We start from the raw sequence: 20,938 nt of genomic DNA on the forward strand, positions 1-20,938 counted from the left end.
ATGCATTGATAGAACTAGTGGCCTTAAGGATGGATTTGGGGGGTCAAGGGGATGATTAAAGCCAAGATGATTTATAAGACCTTAGGAGATCAATTATGAACTTTGGTATCCATATTATTCTTGTAGCACCGATACCTTCTAAAAATCATGAAATATGGGCAACTTGGACGTATGATATTGATACTTGTTTATTTGGTATCGATACCAAGAGTTGAGCATTGATGGTGGGTAACATCGAGTTAATTTATGGTATTGATACCTCCATAGGATATTGATATCGTGCAAACATCAATCTACTTTCTCATATCGATACCTCTATAGGGTATCAATATCATGGGGCTAAGCATAGATATTGTGGCATGGTATTGATAATGAGAGAACATCGAGTCAATTTTTGGTATCGATACCTCTATAGAGTATGAATACCATAAATGTAAGTATCAGTACCCATTGGGTAAAAAAGGCTAGTTACTTGATCATCGAATTGTTCAGGTGTGTTGCTAAGACTTGATAAATATGGAATGAGACTTGAATGAGTAATACACGCGCATATAACATGCTAAATGTGAATCAAGTCGAGCATAAATTAATGGTGATTTAGGTGAATAATATGGGAGCGCTATAGGCACCACGAATGCGAATAATTGACTAACTAGCAGCTTTGAGTGGTGCTTGAGAAAATAATACGGATGCATGAGATATCTTACCTAGCAGCCATGAATGGCATTCAGAAAATAATGTTATCACACGAGATGTGTCAAACGCTTGAGAAAATAATACGGACGTATTGATTATTTGGTTATTTTGTTTAAACTCGAATGTGTCGAAATTTCATATTTTGTAGCAAATATTTTCATTAAACCTGTCATTGTAGATGATATTATAATTGAAATGTGATTTTGGACTTTTAATGTGACAAAATATTTATGGATCAAATATTAAATCGCTCGAAAGATTCAAATGTGACATATCGTGTTAATGGATCAAGTTTAGGGTGTTACTATGATTCCTCTTGAAATACAATGACAATAAAGATGGTGAACAAAGCAAATATATTACTTTTATTATTGTTAATGTGTAAACTATCCATGATGCACAAAATGAAGATGATCTAGATACAGATTCTGAGTTAGGTAAAGTTGACTTAATGGTTAATATTGAATAAATGGAATGAGTTTTATGAATTTAATTCTCGTTTAACTATTTAGAATAAAATTTTGCAACAAGAAAATTAAATTTTGCAGGACAATAAATAATTGTTTGAGACTATCAAGGATCCAAATGTCAAATTCAATTAATGAGAAAAGAGTTTGAAAATGCCAATGATAACTTTCCGACTTAACAACAAAAAGAAAGAATTAATTGTGTTCCCTAAAATCATGTTAATAATCGAGAAATTAATTTTAAAATGGTTGAACCAAACATTTCAGCCATTTGTTTTAAGTAAATGGAAAGCTAAAGTTAATTACAGGAACTAGTTCAAGTGGTAAGCAATTTGATATCGTTTAAATAAAATTTTAAATTTGAATCATTGGAGAAATTGTAACACCCCTAACATGTACCCGACCCGGATACGAATCCGGGGTGTCACATTGACTTTTTAAATCATAGATAATTAACAAATAAGAACAATTTAAAATTTTTACTCATAAATAAAAGGTAAAAACCCTTAATTTAAAATAAACTAATAAAATTCACATTCATATATTTTCATCAAAGTTTTAATAATTTACACAAGTACAAAAGTAGAAGTTTACAAAATATAGATTAGAGCATTTCCAAATTAAACGCGTAGTACATGCCAACAGTTTACAATATTACAGAACACATACATTTAATTTGTTTTGATCTGATCTTCAAGAGTGTACGCTATCCACACCTAGTTTTACTCTTCTGATTTCTTCAAACCTTTGCCTCACTGAATCCTAAGTGAAACCTTAACGCTTTTGGGTTGATACTTATAACGTCGAGTTGACCAGAAGTTGATTATGTTCAACAACTACACAAAGCAATAGAAAATCAATATCGTACTTTAAGTCATTTATATTCAGTCAATATAACTTAAGCTGAAAAAAACACTTAATTTCTCATTCCATGCTTAGTAGTATCGGTACTACCACTACAGTATCGATACTTCATTTCATTGCTATCGATACCCCCATAAGGTACCGATATCATTCTAATGTTTTGGTGGTATCAATACCATACCCTTGGTATCGATACTCCCAAGTCAGTATCGATACCTTACTCAACCAGTACCGATACCATTCTTCATATTCAAATGATTTGGCCTTGAAGTATCGACACTGTTTTTCCAGTACCAATACTCCACGCCCAGAATTGCCCTTTCAAATTCGAAAATCAACCAAAATCTTCCTAATTCTCTTACTTTTATCTCTCATTAAGCCTTTAAACTCAATCTTATGCATCCAAACCAACTTTTCTTCATTTACTACTCTTAAACCTACAAAATCTCACTAAAACTCTTATATCTAAAAATCATACCATAATTTCAACCAAGTTCTTAATCATTTCTAACACTCCTAACTCTTTATTTAGATAATTGACAAGTCAAATTTATAAATAAAACTCCAAAAACTACTCCCTATCAAAATTTTACTTCAAAACTCTTTTTACAAATATCTTTCAAATTCAATTCTCTTGTTTTAATCCCTTACAAGCTTTCTTTAAGCTTATATAATAACCAAGCTTCAAAACCAAACCAAAAATTGAACTAACCAACAACTTACAAAACTTACCTTTGGAAAATGGAGTTCACAACACTATGAAGAAGATAAGAACCAACTTCAAACTTTTTCTCTTCTTTTTATCTCTCCTTCCACATGTTATCTCCCTTAAAAGAGAGAAAAATAAAAATCTTTCAGGTGAAAAGACCATACTACCCTTCCACTAATCCAAATTTAATATTACGTCCTAACCAAAATTTCCACAAAATAAATCCTTGAAATTTTAAATTATTTCAATTAAACCACTAAATTTTGAGTTCTTATATTTTGGTCACTGACCCAATTATTGAGATGTTACAGGAATATTGACGAACGACAAATCTCGCAACTAGGTGCATTGTACGTGGTTACATTATCTTATTGATTTTGATGAACCAGGAAGATACAGTTGAGGCGCCACAGTTTTGGCATTTCTCTTTAGAGAAATGTGGCATGCAACGAATTATAATAAAACTGCTATCGGTGGATGTCTCCTACTTCTCCAATAATGGGCGTGGTTCCGCATGCTTTTCTTATGCCTGATCGTTAATGAGTCATATGTATTCCTGTTATTATTAAGGTAATTTCAAAACTAAAATTTGATTTAAATATTTTTTTAATTAAATAATGACATGATGTTTATATTATATTAAATAGGTGGTCGGTGAGAAGAAAGAATAATAGAGATATCCCTAATGAACTAGAAAATATATGTTTAATTATTGATCAAAAATTTAGGTATGAGGTACGTCTTTAAATATGAAGAATTTAATTTAAAATGCTTGATATAATTAGAATATTATATTGATAAGAATTATGTATTTATGTTTCAGTTTCAATGGATACCTTATGCGAGCAATGAAATAAAGACTTGCATCCCACCCCACTTGAGTGGGCCATTAGATGTTTGGATGTTAGTTGTGTCTCTGATATGTTATGCTAGTGTTGAGTGGTATCCGATTGATCGTGTGCTCCATCGTTTTGTTGTACGCAATATATTCATAAAGCATCTATCAATTTATACAATATGCATAACATAGACAGACGAGGAAAACAAGAGGTCAACTGGGTGGTGAAGTATAGAGACTGGATTGCAATTTGGGAGAACATGTATCAACGCTTGCCCCCTCGACAGTTTTATTCTGAAACTGGTCAGATGGTTACGGATGACTATCTGAAGTGGTTCAATGAAAATGGGAAGTCATTCCTACTTTTTGGAGGAAGCATGAGAGGTGAGAATTCATAGGCGCCGAGATAGACGTCCACCGTTATAATATCATCGTCCCCCGACTCGTGGACGGAGAGAGCACCCGCTATTAGTTTGGCATCAGTCGCACCACCAGAACCATCACAACATCCATCATCTCCTCCGATTATGAGCCCACAAAGGTACATGCCTAGCCCACCAGTTCAGATGTCACCTCCACATGGGATATCCCTAACCCAAATATTTATATGCCACCACCGCATGCTTGCATTCCTAGCCCACAGTGGTATATATCCAGCCCGCAATGTTATATTCCTAGCCCACAGGGTTTTATGACACCCCATGGAGGTGCGTATACGACTATGCTTAATGATCTAGCATATGGTTCTTATGCACCTTATTTGGCTGGTGGTGCTCCTCCTCCACAAACACTTCCACCTCCATAAGGATCACAAACATCGATGTCAATATTTTCAGTTTTCTCAATTTTCTGTGAGCGATGAGATAGTTAGTAATACTCCTCCAGGGTCGTTATTTTATATAGGCCTTTCATCGTCATCCATGTCAAATGAACAAAATGTCGATGATGATGATGATGATGATAGTGAAGATGAGGATAATAAAGAGGAAGTTATACGAAGAAATCCTCGGCGAAATAGACAACCACCGCCCTGTGGAACTTATTCAAGCAGACGACATCGTTGATCCATTGAAAGATAATATTAATAGTTTTATTTCAAATTTTTATGTAATTTTGTAATGTTTTTTTAAATGTTTAATGTTTGTTAAATATTTTTAAAATTCAAATTTGACTTGAAATATTTAGATTATGTAATGTTTTTTAAATTTTAATGTTTGTTAAATGTTTTTAAAATGTAAATTCAAATTCAACTTAATATTCCAATTAAAATTTAAAATTATGTTCGAAATTCAAAGTCAACTTCATATTCCAATTAAAGTTCACAATGAAAGTGACATTACAATTGAAACTTAAATTACATTGCTTTGTAAAAATTATTTCAAAAAAAATTACACAATAAGACTCAATTTTGCAGTAGAATGAGGAGTAAATTTCACTTTTTAACCTTAAATAATAATTAATATATTTGAAAGAATAATTAATATATTTGAATGACTGATTCATATTTGAATGACTAAATTGAATATAATCTTAAATTTTGTACAAACTTTTCAAACAATTTTTGGTATATCAAAATATCAAAGTGTTTTCAACAGCTTCTAATCTCATCAAACATAATAGGTGTTGACGTGAATAGTGCCCCACCGGGGGACATCATACATAATAGGGCAATTATAACCTATTCTCTGACAAAAAGAAAGGGCGCATCCCACAAGAAACGCTTTCACCACATTGTTGCATCCCATCAAATATAATAGGTGTTGATGTGAATAGTGCCCCACTGGGGACAACAAATAGAGTAATTATAACCTGATGAACTGTAGAGAATCTCTGACAAAAAGGGAAGACGCGTCCCACAAGAAGCGCTTTCTGCATTTTAAGAGAATCTCTTGCATGCCACATTGTTGCATCCAATCAAACATAATTGATGTTGACGTGAATAGTGCCCCGTTGGAGGTCATCACACATATTAGGGCAATTATAACTTATTTTCTGACAAAAAGGAAATGCGCGTCATACAAGAAGCGCTTTCACGCGAATAGTGCCCTGGTTATGGACATTATTAAATGCAACATATTCTAAAATTTCAAAACACGCAACTGCTCTCAACCTTTAAATCTCTCATACTCTAAAATTCTCAAACTCTCAAACATATATTCTCTGAAAAAGAGTCGTCTTTCTGTTGTTGTTTATTATGATGGAGAAATTTGGGAATCTGTAGATAGGGTTATTTTTTAATCAGATTATTATATCCCCTTAACGTTGAAGAGAAACATCACTCTTGAGGAGTTAATCACAAAAATTTCGTTAAAAATTCGTGTTGCATGTATGAGAAGACTATATTCTCTTCAGTATAGATTTCTTACTGAATTTTTTTCCAGTCACATATACATCATTTTAAATTTCCAACGATGATGATGTTACTATAATGGTTGTTTCTCACATGGGAAGTTCAGAATCTCTTATTGAAATGTATGCCACTTTTTTTTAGGTTCGTGCTTCTCGTGGTCTGTCATATTTCTCTCACTATGGCTTGGTATATCAAATTGATCAGGTTGACAACCCGACTCAACTGTTCTATAATGATTTCACATCATTAATGGCAAATCCAACGCCAACTGCCATGCCATCAAGTTCAATAGAAAGACATTCATCAAAAACTGCTTATGATCTCAACCCACGTGGCTTCACCAATAATCCATATGACAACATCTCTTCTACTTCAAGGGGTAGACATTCATCTGCCACCATTTTCGACTTGAACATGGAAATGCCATCGACACAACAGTCTGTTCACAACCTATATGGTACAATGACTTCAAGTTCAAGGGGAGGACATGCAAGTGGAAACTTCTTTGACCTCAACATTGGATTATCCGAGGAACCCTCATCTCAACCAGAAGAACATCTTCGTGAGCCAGGTGCAGATGGTGCTGAAACGAGATTATTCGTTGAACCTGACTCACAACAATTTAACATACACTCTGATGATGATGCAGATGAAGTTTCCATAAATACAACATCAATCGAACTTCCTGCACATATGTATGGGTTGACTATGATGCAATGTACGGGCCTGAATTTCTGGATCTCCCTAATGTTTGCAATTATAGATTTCACTCATCAGTCAATGATGGTGACTTATATATTGGAATGGAGTTCTCATCGAAAGAGGAAGCAATGATGGTAATTAAGAATTATAATATTCGTAACTCAGTTCACTCCCGAGTTGATCGATCTACCACGGAGAAATATGTTTGCTACTGTGTCCAACGTGATAACGGATGTAAGTGGATGGTTCATGTATCAAAGAGGAAGAGTAATAACAACTTATGGGAACTAACAAGATACAATGCTCCTCATACGTGTTGTGCAAGAGGTATCAACCAGGACCATCCCAACTTGGACTCAAACATTATTTGCCAAGCTATCATTCCCGTTGTGAAGCAAATCTCTCATATAGTTGTTGCAGTGTTGATTTCTGCTATACAATCATAATATGGGTACACTATCTCCTACAATCACAATATCATTGTATTAATGCAGTGAAGTATTGTAAACTAGTTATCCAAATTGATGGTACTTTCTTGTATGAGAAATATAAGCAAGTTTTATTATTGATTGTGGTCCAAGATGGTAACCGCAATATTCTTCCTGTTGTGTTTGCCCTCATTGAAGGAGAAGACATTGAGTCTTGGGTTTTTTTTCCTCAAAAATTTATGATTACATGTTGTCACAAGGAAACACGTATGCATCATTTCAAACCGAGAAGTTGGGATCAAAGCAACAATGGATTATTTGGGTCAAATGTAGAAACCCCCACATGTTCAACATTGTTATTGTGTCAATCATATTGCTGTAAACTATTATGAAAAATACAAGAAGAATAATGAACGTTAGTTTGTAGTACGCATGGGTATGTTATTTTTTTCCATTTTTTTCAATCATTTTCATATTACTTATTTATACTTCATATTAACTATTACATATTCCTTATGGCTTAGGTTACGAACTCTTACCTCAAAGGTTTGAGTATATGATACAAGAATTGTTTGGCAAAAATAAGAAAGGGTGCGAGTACATTATGAACATCAACAAAGAAATGTGGACAAATGCTTATGACGGGGGGGTATCGTTACGGTCATATAACAACCAACTTGACTGAAGCAATCAATTCAACCTTAAAGGGGACGCGTCATTTACCAGTCACAGCGTTGGTCAAAACGACTTATTTTCGTTTGGGTCAACTATTTGCAAAGCTCTTACTTGGATGCATAACAACCATATTTATCACCCAAGACTAATAGCTGATTTACAGAAAGAAAAAAAAGTGGCAGCATCAAATGGGATGTTGGTTACAAATTTTTCTCGCACTCGTGAATTATTTCGTGTTACCGAAATGTCACATCCTCTTCAAGGGATTGAAGCTAACTCTTTCAGAGTTAATCTGTAATAAAGGTGGTGTGATTGTGGTTTCTTTCAAGCAATCAAATATCCATGCTCCCATGTCATAGCAACTTTCTCATATTCTCATTTGGACTACAAAAGTTATGTTGATCCCGTATACCAACTTTCACAAGTATTCAAGGTATATGAATTTGAGTTTCCCCCCATAGGTAACGAAAAAGATCCAGATGAGATTCAAACTTGGCTTACAATTGTACCAGATCCGTTGTTATAAAGTGACTCAGGTCGTCCAAAATCCACTCGAATTCATTGTGATATGGATATTTGGGAGAGGTTAACAAAACAAAAAAGATGGTATTGCAAAAACATCGACCACAATAGGAAAAAATATCCAACTCTTTTATAATCACTTAATTGTTAACCCTTAATTATGTAATTACATTTTCTATTTCAATGTATGTCTTTGTTTCTAATATTTCAATGTAAATGCATTTTCTACAATTTCCCAATGTATGTAGAAAATGTATTTTCTACATAAATTTCCCACTTACCTCTTACTTCATGTGATTAACATTTTCATTTTAATCGAACCTTACCCTAAACCACTTTAACCTACACAACCCTTGACCACTCTCACCTTAAAAAAACCCTAAACTACTTTAACCTACAAAATCCTTCACCATTTTCACCTTATCGAACCCTATACCACTTTAATTTAAAATCACTCCAACCTAAATAAAAATTAAAAAAATAGCTTCGACCATTCTTAAAACATAACTGAAACCCTTTACCTAATAAATTATTAAAATCTAATAACCCTAAATCATTATCACCTTTAACCTTTAACCCTAAATCAAAACCCTAATTCAAAACCAGGTGAAAAGTGTATTCCCCCAAAAGAGATTTTGGAAGGTGCCCCCTGAAACACTCTTTCCACTGTGGCGCCACACCAACTGGAAGGCACTCCCCTGAAACGCGCCTTCCCTCCACATCAGCAAATCCTGCGAAGGCGCCCCCCGGAAACACGCCTTCTCTCCACATCAGTCGAATGAGTGCTAGTTTGGAAAATATTGGAAAAGCGTGTTAAAACGGGAATATTAGATATTTAGGGTGATATTTAGGTAGAAAAGCCTTATATCTCGTGTTAGTGACTACTTCCTTTCACCCAACTCTCCCTCTATAGAGTGTGAATGTCACGAGTAATAAAAATGCTTAATGCAAAAATAAAATCCAAACTATATCTAAATTAACTTTAAATGTTTAAAGAAGTTTTTGTTAAAAATAAATATATAATGTTTCTAACGTTACATTTTTATATGTCTGAACTGTAACGACCATTAAGTGACAAAATTTACGTTTATAAAATTTTATTTTTTATTTAAATTAAAAACTTAAAATTATAATTTATTTTTTAAAAACCCCAAAATTTTATAAAATTAAAAAAACTCAAAATCTCTTAAAACCTTAATTTTAACCCCTTAGCATTGTCGGTTGCCACCAACGTCGTCAATTGATCGAACGCCCAACATTATTTGATCGGACCACCCAACGATCGAAATCCCTTATTTTTGCGACCAACTAAACATCTAACGACTATGTAAATACAAGATTTCGTGATCAGTTGAAAGAGATTCTCAATGTTGCGATCGTCACTTTTTCATTGCAATCACAACGTGAAGCATGGGGGCTCGATCGATGGGGGGTTCAGGCAGTCGGACGCCATCAGGATTTCGGTCGATTGGCGGTATTGGTGGCAGACGACGGTGGCAAGGGATTGAAATTAGGATTTTTCATGATTTTGGGTTTTTTTAGTAATTTCAGAAAATATTGAGTTTTTTAAAATTATATGTATGACGTATATCAAATAATGATATTTTTTAAGGACCTATACAACCCAAACACTTAAAAATATAATGTTAGAAATGTTAGGCACCTAAAAGAATAATAAAAAACGTTAAACACTTATTTTTAACTAAATATTCTTTACACACCTAAAGTTAACTTCGATTATAGTTTAAGTATTTTTACATTAAGCCTGATAAAAATATAATAATAATTAAACCCCTATATTTTTCCCTAATATCCAATATACCCCCTAACCTTAATAATCATAAACCGCACAAAAAAGTCAATTTTTACAGTACAGCTTAAAAGGAAGGGAAAACAAAAAGGTAGCTCAATCCCAGATTATTTTATTTATTTATTAATAAAATTTTAATCTTATTAATCATTAAATATATATATTATAATATATCCTTGAGAAATAGTACACATGCTACTCTAGAAGTTAGCGCCTATTAGAATAGACTCAATGTAGGGCAACTTTTTAAACCTAAAGTCAAAAAAAAAAGGAAAATGAAAATACAAAGGATATATCCGTCCAAAAACATAAGTTTACCTGGTGGAGCTGCTGTGGAGGCTGAGGCGGCGGTGAAGGGCGGATTTGCTGAGTTTGCATTTAGGGATGGCAATTGATCGGATCGGGTCGGGTTTTTGGGCCACTTGACCTGACCCGAGAAGAAAAGGTCCTCTACCCGTGACCCGACCTGACTCGACCCGAAATAATAAAAAAATATTTTTATTCAATAAAAACAGTGACTTAATTGAAAAAAATTATATATAGAGAGTATTATTGTAATTATCCCTAAATATATAAGGTAAAATTATATATATTTTTCGGGTCGGATCGGGTCGGATTTTTTTCACTTTAAACCCGACCCGACCTCAAATTTTTTTTAAAAAATCCGACTCGATCGGGTCGGGTCGGATCCGTCTGGTTCGGTTGAGTTGCCATCCCTATTTGCATTTGTCCAAAAGCTGGAAACAAACTTACCACATGCATAGAATCTCTGTCCTGACACAAATCAAAGTTTTTTTTTAAAAAAATTACATTAGACCGAATTATCCTTCTAATTTTCATCATATGAAGCATATAATTAGAACAAAATTTTTTGAGAGAAAATGTCATTTTTCCATTAGGTAAAAGCTCACTTTAAAACGAGAAAAAGTCTGGTCCAAAGTGCACACTTTTTTCAGCAATCAACATGAATTATGAAAGCAGGTAAGATCTCATTGAAAATTGTTTTTATGCCTAATATCCCATCATTTGTAGAATAGAAAAAAGAAAGGTTTAAGGTTCAATTCTACTGTGTAATAGATTTAATTTATCATTTTTGTCTATATAATTTTTTCAACAATTTAGTCCTTAAAATTATTTAATTACATCATTTTATACTTTAATCTTAATTTAAAACCCTAAATCTTAAATCTTAAATCTTAAACTATAACTCTTAATTCTAAACCCTAAACTCTAACTTAAAACCTTAAATAATAGTAAATATTGATGCAATTGAGCAACTCCGAAAATTAAATTCACATGAAAATATCATAAAAATGAAAATAATAAATTGAATCTAATATATTAAAAAGGAAAGGGAAAGTGAAAGAAAGATAACCGAAAAACAAATAAAAGTAAAGGTTTAAATTTAATGTAAGGCATATTGATAAAATTAGTTTTTAATATTTGTATAAATAATTACTTTATTTTTATTTTTTAAAGTATTTTAGTTTTTAATATGTTAATTTTTTATTAAAATTATTAGTTGACTAACGATTAATGTATATTTTTAACGTGATATTTTTATATATACTTAATTGTTGACATGACACATGTTATGTCATCATTTTGGTGACGTAATACATATCACATCATTAATTAAACACATGTAAAAATATCACATTAGTAACATCTGTTGACGGTTAGTCAACTAACGATTTTCATCTAACATGAACTATTTTGATCAAAAATTAAAATTATTAAGGGTCAAAATACTATATAAAAAATACGAGGCAAAGTAACTATTTATGTAAACATTGAGGACTAATTTTGTTGTTATGTCTTAAAGTAAAACACATAATAATATATTATTAAAATTTTAAAATGAAAAATGTCTACTTTTATTTTAAAATCTATTAAAATCTATTTTAAATATATGTACTAAAATTATATATTATTAATATTTACAAAAATTATTCATCATACTAAAAATTATAAAATGCATATGTAAATTGGTATAATTTTAATTTATTAGCATATTCCATCAAAAGAATACAATACAAACAAATACTTTAGATTCATTAAAAATAGTCATATTATTTCATTTACGTGAGTCTAAATTATAATATTCGATATTATAGAGTTAGGATCTAGTTACACAATGTAAATTATTTTTGATTTTACATAGATTAATTAAGATAATTGGACGAGTGGAAATAAAAGGCTGAGATTAACTCCTTTTTTTTATAGAATATTATCTCATTTCTTATTGTTAATATCACTTATCTATTTTCACTCATCCAATGATCCTAAATCTATACAAAACTAAAAGGTTTACACTATATAATTGAATTGTATCATATATATATATATATATATATTCCCTCTTGTCTTGTCTCTTTATTGTACGAAGAATAAAAATTGTTCATCAGGCTCGTCCGTTTACAAATGTGGGTTGTGATATGTTTTAGGATCTCAAAAATTAGGGTCACACACTTTAAAAAAAATGTCACGATTTTATTTCTAGGAATGTTTTGAGAATGATATTTTTTAAATAAAATGTCACTATTATAGAATTGTTTTATGGTATTTTCTTAGCTTTATACGTTTGAATTTTTTTTAATTTTATATGAAAGAATCATAATACTATAAATTTTGATATTTTACAATTTTATTTTATTATAAAATATTTTAAAGCTTTTATCTTAAAAAAAATATGGGCCTATACATCTTTTGAGACGAAATTGTCAATCATTTTTATTATTTTTTCTATTATCTATTTTAATTTTATTTATCAGTAGTATTTTATTTTGGTGAGAACTCTATGCCAAAGAACAAGAGCATTAATTCAAATCCCTTAAAAAACGATACCAACTCCCAACAATTTGATTCTATGGGCACATGCAGTCGCTGCCAATGTTCAACTTCCTGCTCCTCTTAAACCTCAAAAAACCAATACCTTCACACCAAATTAACAAATCCATGCCCATTTAATCACCAATGGCCTGAAAGATCCCTCCTTTTTTGCCAAACTAGTTGAAAACTACTGCTTTTTACCCTCTCCACAAAATACCCAATATGCACGATCTATATTCGAACACTTTCACCGCCAAAGTTTGTTCCTTTTCAACACTCTGTTAAGATGCAGCAAACCCAGGGACTCAATCTTTACTTTTGCAAACTGGGTTTCAAAAGGGCACTTAGTTTTTGATTATTTCACTTATATTTTTGTGCTTGGAGCTTGTGCTAGATCGCAATCTTCATCAACACTATGGTTAGGAAGACAAGTTCATTTGATAGCTTTTAAATCTGGTTTCATGTCAAATCTTTTGGTACGGACTACAATGATTCATTTCTATGCGAATAATAAAGATATTTTTTCAGCAAGAAGAGTGTTTGATGAAATGACTGAGAGAAGTAGTGTTACTTGGAATGCGATGATTAAAGGCTATATTTCACAAAGGGAGAGAGCTAAGAAATGTTGCATCGAAGCTTTGGTGCTGTTTAGGGACATGTTGAACGATGTTTCTGGGCAGAATCCTACTGATACTACCATGGTTTGTGTTCTTTCAGCTTGTTCTCAATTGGGCGAGCTTTACAGTGGGGCCTGTGTTCATGGTTTTATAGAGAAGACAATTTGTAGGCCCGAGAATGATGTTTTTATTGGAACTGGTATTATTGACATGTATGCAAAATGTGGATACATTGATACTGCTCTATGTATTTTTAGGCTAATGAGAATGAAAAATGTTCTGACCTGGACGGCCATGGGAACTGGCTTAGCTGTTCATGGGAGAGGAAAAGAAGCATTGGAGCTTTTGGATGCAATGGAGGATTCTGGTATTAAACCTAATCCAGTGACTTTCACTAGCTTGTTTTCAGCTTGCTGTCATGCTGGGCTAGTTGAAGAGGGGCTTCACTTGTTTCACAATACGAGGAAGAGGTTCAGTATCGAGCCTCGAATACAACATTATGGCTGCATTGTTGATCTACTTGGCAGGGCAGGATATCTAAATGAAGCCTACGATTTCATCATAGAGATGCCAATCAAACCCGATGCCATATTGTGGCGGAGTTTATTAAGTGCCTGTAATGTTCATGGAGATCTTGTATTGGCTGAGAAAGTGGGGAAGATTCTTCTTCGGCTAGAGCCGCCAAACAATTCTCTGCACTTGCCTGTTACTAGCGAAGATTATATAGCTTTATCAAATGTTTACGCTTCTGCCAGAAGGTGGTGGCAAGCGGAGATGGTAAGAAAGAAGATGAAGTCAAAGAGGGTAGAAACCAAACCTGGTGGTAGTTTCATACAGACCATCTGCAAATCACCATGATGAGTTTAACCGATAATGAAAGAAAATAGCACATCGTGTTTTTTGTCTTTCCATGTCTCTCTATAATAAATATCAGGATTATTGCTAACAAGATATATCGAAGAGTCCACAGCATGCTATGGAAATGGCAGTGGTAGAATCGATCACCATATAGATTAGTCACTTTCCAGCAGATATCACATGATTAAATGAAAGGTTTAATCTAGCAGTTTCCATTACTGCACAATTAACCTAAAGAATAGCATTGTTTCCACTAGTTAGACCAGAAATAATAGCATAATTAAGTCAAATTCCAAGACATTCTTTAGTAACTCTCTTCAGGCTCTGCTTCTGTGCTTTGCTCCTATTGCTTCTTGTTCGACTGGGATCCACAGGGGCTTACACCCCCACGGATCCGCTTTTGCAGATGTTCCAAGCTAGCCACACGCTGCAAAGAAGCCGTCCGTCCGATTTTGTTTCCTGTAACTGCAGATCCTCCAGAATATTTTTGTATGTTTTCAACCAAAGAAATATCTGCGAGTGCATCGTTGATTCCCTGGTCATGAGTGGATATAGGATTGTCTGAATGATAGAGGGTATGCTTTGGACCGTCACGCACTGCGACAGCAGCATCTGTTGACGTAACAGAGGGACTTCCATCAAATGATGAGTTGATCATTGTGGATATCTCAGATGAGGCACGGAACATATGGTTCAAACCAGTTGTTCTTTTGACAGCCTCTTCAGCCATTTTTACCTACATAAAGAAGTCAACAATGGACATAGTATTAAGAAGTGATTTCCAAAAAATCTTGTATATGAAGATCTGTAAATTTTGGTTTCGAAAAAGAATCGCGAAAGGAACATTACACTCAATAATGAACTCACCTTTGCTCTCAATGTTTCAACATCAGCTTTTAAAACTCTGTTATCAACAGCTGCTTTATTGTACTTTTGGCTAATGTCATTCAAACGCTTCAATAAGTTTGCATTTTCAACTCTTAGTTGAGCAACCTACAATAAGTAATGGATTAGGATATTCGTAACTTGAAGGAGTCGAAACAAGATGAAAAGCGGAGAAAACAAAACAAAGGGCAGGGATAAGAAAAGACCTGTGTCTCAAGTTCTGTCAAATGAGCCTGCTTTCTTCTTCGAGAACGCCTAGCAGACTCTCGATTCGAAAGCATCCTGAACCACCATATGGATCATTTGGTGGGAATAGAACACAACAAAGTAAGTATCTGTAGGATTAATTTGTTCCATTAATGAACAGATAAACATTCTCATGAAGTTTAATGGAAATGTTTTTGATGCCAAATCTCAGCCACTTAAACGTGGAATCAATGGTTACCTTCTTACACGTTTTGTATCTGCAGGACTCATGTTCTCCATTGTTCCGTTTTCGCAACTTAAACATGGAAGTAAGTAAAATATCAGCAACTTAAACGTGGAATCAAGGGTTACCTTCTTACACGTTTTGCATCTGCAGGATTCATGTTCTCCATTGTTCCGTTTTCGCCTTCAACTTCATCGTCTTCTGATTGTTCTATTGATGATCCCGTACTTGTGCTTGGCCTCACCTGAGCTCCATGTTTCTTGCGTCCATTGGGAAAAGCAGTATTTCCAACCGCAGCATTATCATCCTTGTCACCAGCCCCTATATATTCAGTAAAACAGGAATATAACACATAAGATTGCAGTACTCTGAGAACTCAAATTCACATGCCACTACGAAAATCAAAAACCGTTAAGGAAGCAGAAAAGAACAATTGCTCATAAGAAGCTTCGGTGATGATTTTATGCCTTTAGAAACAATTTTGGATCCCAATTGTGCAGCATTAGATGCCTGTGATCCACTGTCAGCTCTAGAACCAGAATCTTGGGGGTTTTACAATAGAGGCCTGTTTGAAATGTATGTAACATACTCAGTTGAAAGTTTTAAGAGCCAAAGGGATTCACATACTGTTAATCAGCTGACAAAGCAACACGAAATAAGCATTGAACAGATGCATAAAAGACTGAAAAACTATAAGCATGAGCTTGGTTGACTTTGAGTTGGAGAAAAGAGTGACATGCATGCATCGGCTTTCTGTTCACCGGATAAAACTCGGCTTTCGGTTCATCGGATAAAACTATTTCGATACAAGACATGAACACAAGTTCTAGAACATGTTTACTGTTTCCAGCTAGTTACAGAGTCAACAGCTTGTATCATGATATCATGAGGAACAAGGCAATCTAATACAGCCCATACTAGAATAATCTCCAGCTCTTCCTTTGTGGTACAAGGAGTTTTAAGGAAATACACACTTTTCTAATAAAATACCCTTAAAAAATCACTCAAAAAATATAGTCCAACCAAATTGGCAAATTTATTCCAATTTTGCAAACTCTAACCAAAATCAAGATGAAAGAAAATCCAGTACCAATTACAATAAATGAAAGAAAGAGAAGAAAACGACTCCATTAATACTAAAAAGAGAAAAAGGTTCAGATTTTAGAACATGTATACATTTTTTAGGTGATAAAGGAGAGGAATTCTAGCTTTTTTAGTAACCCAAAATGCAAAATCAAAATGCAAATGAAGCGAATCAACATCCAGACAACCAAATTAGCCTTTTAGATTTTCTCAGTAACCAAACATAACCCAGAAAAAAGAATCCCATCTTTTGGAAAAAGTAAAGAAATACTATTAGAGATCTAAACTTTTTCTCATCATCCAAATACACAAAAAGAAGTAAAAATGAAGAATGGGAAAGACTTACCATTGACATGGCGACAGCAGCACAAGCCAAGTTAAGCTTCTTCTTAAGAATAGCCTGATAATCCTCAAAATCTGCAGGAACGTTGTTGTTATTGTTATTCTCAAAACACCCATTTTCGTTCTTCAGCTCCTCCTTAGCTTCCTTCTCCTCGTTATGATCTCCACCTTTCTTATCATCTTCTTCTCTAAGGAACTGCTGAAAAGCCCACTCCGAAGCACTGCGGTTCATTTTAGAACCTGGTTTGTTATCTCTATCGTCGGCGGCGGCGGCGGATGAAGACCAGAAGTGAACGGACATGTCTTCGACAGAGAAAACTCTATCCATTGTGATTGGTTTGGTGGTTCGAGGGTAGTTTTTTGGTCGTTTTATGCATCTGCTGATTCAGATGCGCGTCAAATAGATTGGCATTCAGAGTTTCTGTCAGAATTTTTATTTACTTTTAATTAATATATTGAAACGTGGGCCTATTCAAATTTTCTAAATGGATAAGGTATCAATTGGATAATTTTTTCCTTCTTTTATTTCGTCAAATTTTATCATTTGTCCGGATAAGTGGGGATGGCAACTCAATCCGAACCTGACGGGTTTCGATTTGATCTGACTTGATCGGATTAAATTTTTTTAAAAAAATTTGGGTTTGGGTTTAAGGTGAAAAAAATCTGACCCGACTCGACTCGAAAAATATATATAATTTTACCCTATATATTTAAGGATAATTACAATAATATCCCTCCATATATAATTTTTTTCAATTAAGTCATTGGTTTTATTGAATAAATTTTTTTTTATTATTATTTCGGGTCGGGTCGGATTTCTAAGTCATATATTCGGGTCGGGTGAAACCTTAATTTCGTCGGATCAGATCACAGGTGGAGGACCCTTTCTTCTCGGGTCGAGTCGGATAGCCCAAAAATCAGACCCTACGGATAAGTTATATAATTTTTTTAATAAAATAGAAATTATACCCTTTACAATAATTTATTCACTGGAAAATAAGGAGAATCATAAATGGCTTTTTTAGAGAATATTAAGCAATTGAGGTGGGGAAGAATCGAGAATAATAGGGGAACCATACGAGGGAGTAAAAATTACATAAAATACATATATTAATAACATGACTTGACTTATCAAATTTAACTATTAAATAGGTTGTGTCATCGTCAATCATAAAAAATCATAAAATAAAAAGAACGATCAAATGATAAAGAAAGAAGATGAAAATCGTGTATAATTGTTCTTATTAAAAAATTAAAAAGAAATAAATATGACGCTTATTTGTAATCATGTTGATATTCTTTGTTATGGACCATCATATTGAATTTTGACACGTGATTTTGTGTTTGCGGATAGTTTTTCACGATACTAAGCTCTGATTTGTGGTTCTTGATGGTCTTTTAATAGTTTAATCTGCTTTTGTGGTTCGTTCGTCGATGCAGTTAAATATGTTCATATTTATTTTTGTTTAAGCCTTTTGGTTGAATTTTTAACATTTTCCATGGTCCTTATATGATCTAGAGTTGTTAGTTTTAATTTTATAGGAAAATGTCCAAATTATGTATTTAATTTACAATTATAATTGTAAACATTTATTGTAATTTTAGGTATTTTCTATTTCTAATAAGACTAACCGCTTCTATTAAAAAAATTAACTATTAGATAACAATTACAATTACAAACTTTGAGAAACATAGACACTAAATCCACTACTTAAATATAGTGTAGGGACTAATAGAAGAATTTAACTTTTCATTTTTATAGATTTTGAAAAGAAAAGCATTTGTTTTTCTTATACTTTTCGTAAATTAATAACGATATTTATTTTATTGAATTGTTATTTCATAAATGGTTGTTTTCTTAATAAATATATTTACTTTATTATATTCAATAGAAAAAGAATTCTAAATATTCAATCTATACCTATAACTAAAGCAATTTGTATTGTCTCCATTGAAAAATATAAAAGTATAAAATCTTACATGATTGGTAATTGTAATTTGAAAATAATTCAATTCTTTTTATTTTTGTAAAAATTTCTTTATTTTCTACCGTTAAACTCAATCATTTAATAAAAAACTTGTAAAATTTTTAAAAAATATATACTATTTTTGTGACAATGTTTTGCTATTTAATATAAATTTTAGTTTATATTTAGTCGACTTCTTGGTGTACGATTTACAGATGTTAATAATAATTATTTATAATTATTTAATTGCATATGGTTGTTTAATAAATTGTAGTTTAGTTGTTAAATTTGTATAATTAATAGATAATTTATTTTAATTAATATTTTATAGTAACAATAAAAAGATTCAGAATAAAAGTGACACACATTTCAATCAATATGATAAAAAATAATTTTATTTATTTAATATATTTTTTAATAAATAATTTATATAATTATTTAAAAGTAGCATGAGGATTCTCGTATCATTTTATTCAACTTTTCTCAAGTATCCTAGTTAGTTTGAGGTTTTAATTAAACTCGACACTAATTTAAACCCTTATAGATTGGAGGGGATCGTAGTCGTAGATGGACACTTTCATCTTGTAGACATCCATTTTTGTCCGGGTTATAAATATTATATTTAAATTATATTATTATTATTATTATATTATTATTATTATATTATTATTATTATTATTAATGTTACATATTATATTTTACAGGATCCAGACCCGGTTACAACACCACAACCGAGCTGCCCACGTGAAATCTGCAACAAATCCACCAAATTCAAAGAATCATTCATCCACCGAAAGTTTAAACAATTTTCCAAGTCAAAAGCAAAATACATAATCCATTACCTACCCTCACTATTCCTACCTAATGATGCAACAAATGAAGAAAAAAGGGAAAAAGACAAAATGACATTCAATGATAAAATGGAGATGCAATTATGAGAGAGGATAGAGAGAGAGGAGGCCAAAATGTGAGAGGAAGGAGGAAAAAATAGAAAACAACACTTCTCGTAATCTGTCGGATTCTCGCCGGAGATCGGGATCTCCGATCAACATTCCGAAAGGTCAAAAGTTGCGTAAGGCCATCACGAACAACATATTGAAAAATCAAGACGATCAGACGGTGGACGGTGACGGATCGGAGAAAACAAATCCGGGCGGCTTTTAGCCTCTTTCCGGTGATCGAAATCTTTGATCAATATTCCGAACGGTCAAAAGTTGCGGAAGGCCATCACGAACAACATATTGAAAAATCAGGACGATCAGACGGTGGATGGTGACAGATCGGAGAAAACAAATCCGGACGGTTTTTAGCCTCTTGCCGGTGATCGGAATCTGCGATCAATATTCCGAACGGTGAAAAGTTGCGCGATGCCAACACAAACAACCTATTGAAAAATCAGGACAATCGGACGGTGGATGACGACAGATCAAAGAAAATACATTCAGACGATTATCTTTGTATCTTTCCTAATTTTCACACTTTAATTTCTGTTATTTTATTTTAACCTTTTATTTTCTGTTTTTACCATTTTAATCCTTAAGGTTCATGTTTTGCGTTTGGGTCATTTTCCATATGAGTCATTTTCATTTGCAGCTTAATACATTTTAGTCCTTAAATAGGTGTTTTTGTGTTTCTGATTTCGTCTCCATATTTTAAGCGTATTCAATTTTAGTCCTGAGTGGTATTGTATTTAGCTTCTGTTCTTTATACATTGAACTGTTAATTTTCGCATGTTTCATTTTAGTCCTAGGTCGAAGTTTGCATGTTTTTAATTCTATCTATTATTTATGGTTCATTAATTTTCGTCCTAGTGTTGATTTGTTTACTTTCTGTTGTTTAGATATTTGACCTTCATATTTTGCA

General features: G+C 32.9%; 2 pseudogenes; one reads left to right on the forward strand and one right to left on the reverse strand.

The window, feature by feature from the left end:
• The first annotated feature begins 12,902 nt into the window (after positions 1-12,902).
• Positions 12,903-14,473, forward strand: LOC120174196 (annotated as a pseudogene).
• On the reverse strand, positions 14,464-17,503 carry LOC120174198 (annotated as a pseudogene).
• Positions 17,504-20,938: the final 3,435 nt, after the last annotated feature.

This window comes from Hibiscus syriacus, unplaced genomic scaffold, assembly GCF_006381635.1.
Source record: "Hibiscus syriacus cultivar Baekdansim isolate YM2019G1 unplaced genomic scaffold, ASM638163v2 tig00112042_pilon, whole genome shotgun sequence".
In the NCBI taxonomy this organism is placed as follows: Eukaryota; Viridiplantae; Streptophyta; class Magnoliopsida; order Malvales; family Malvaceae; genus Hibiscus; species Hibiscus syriacus.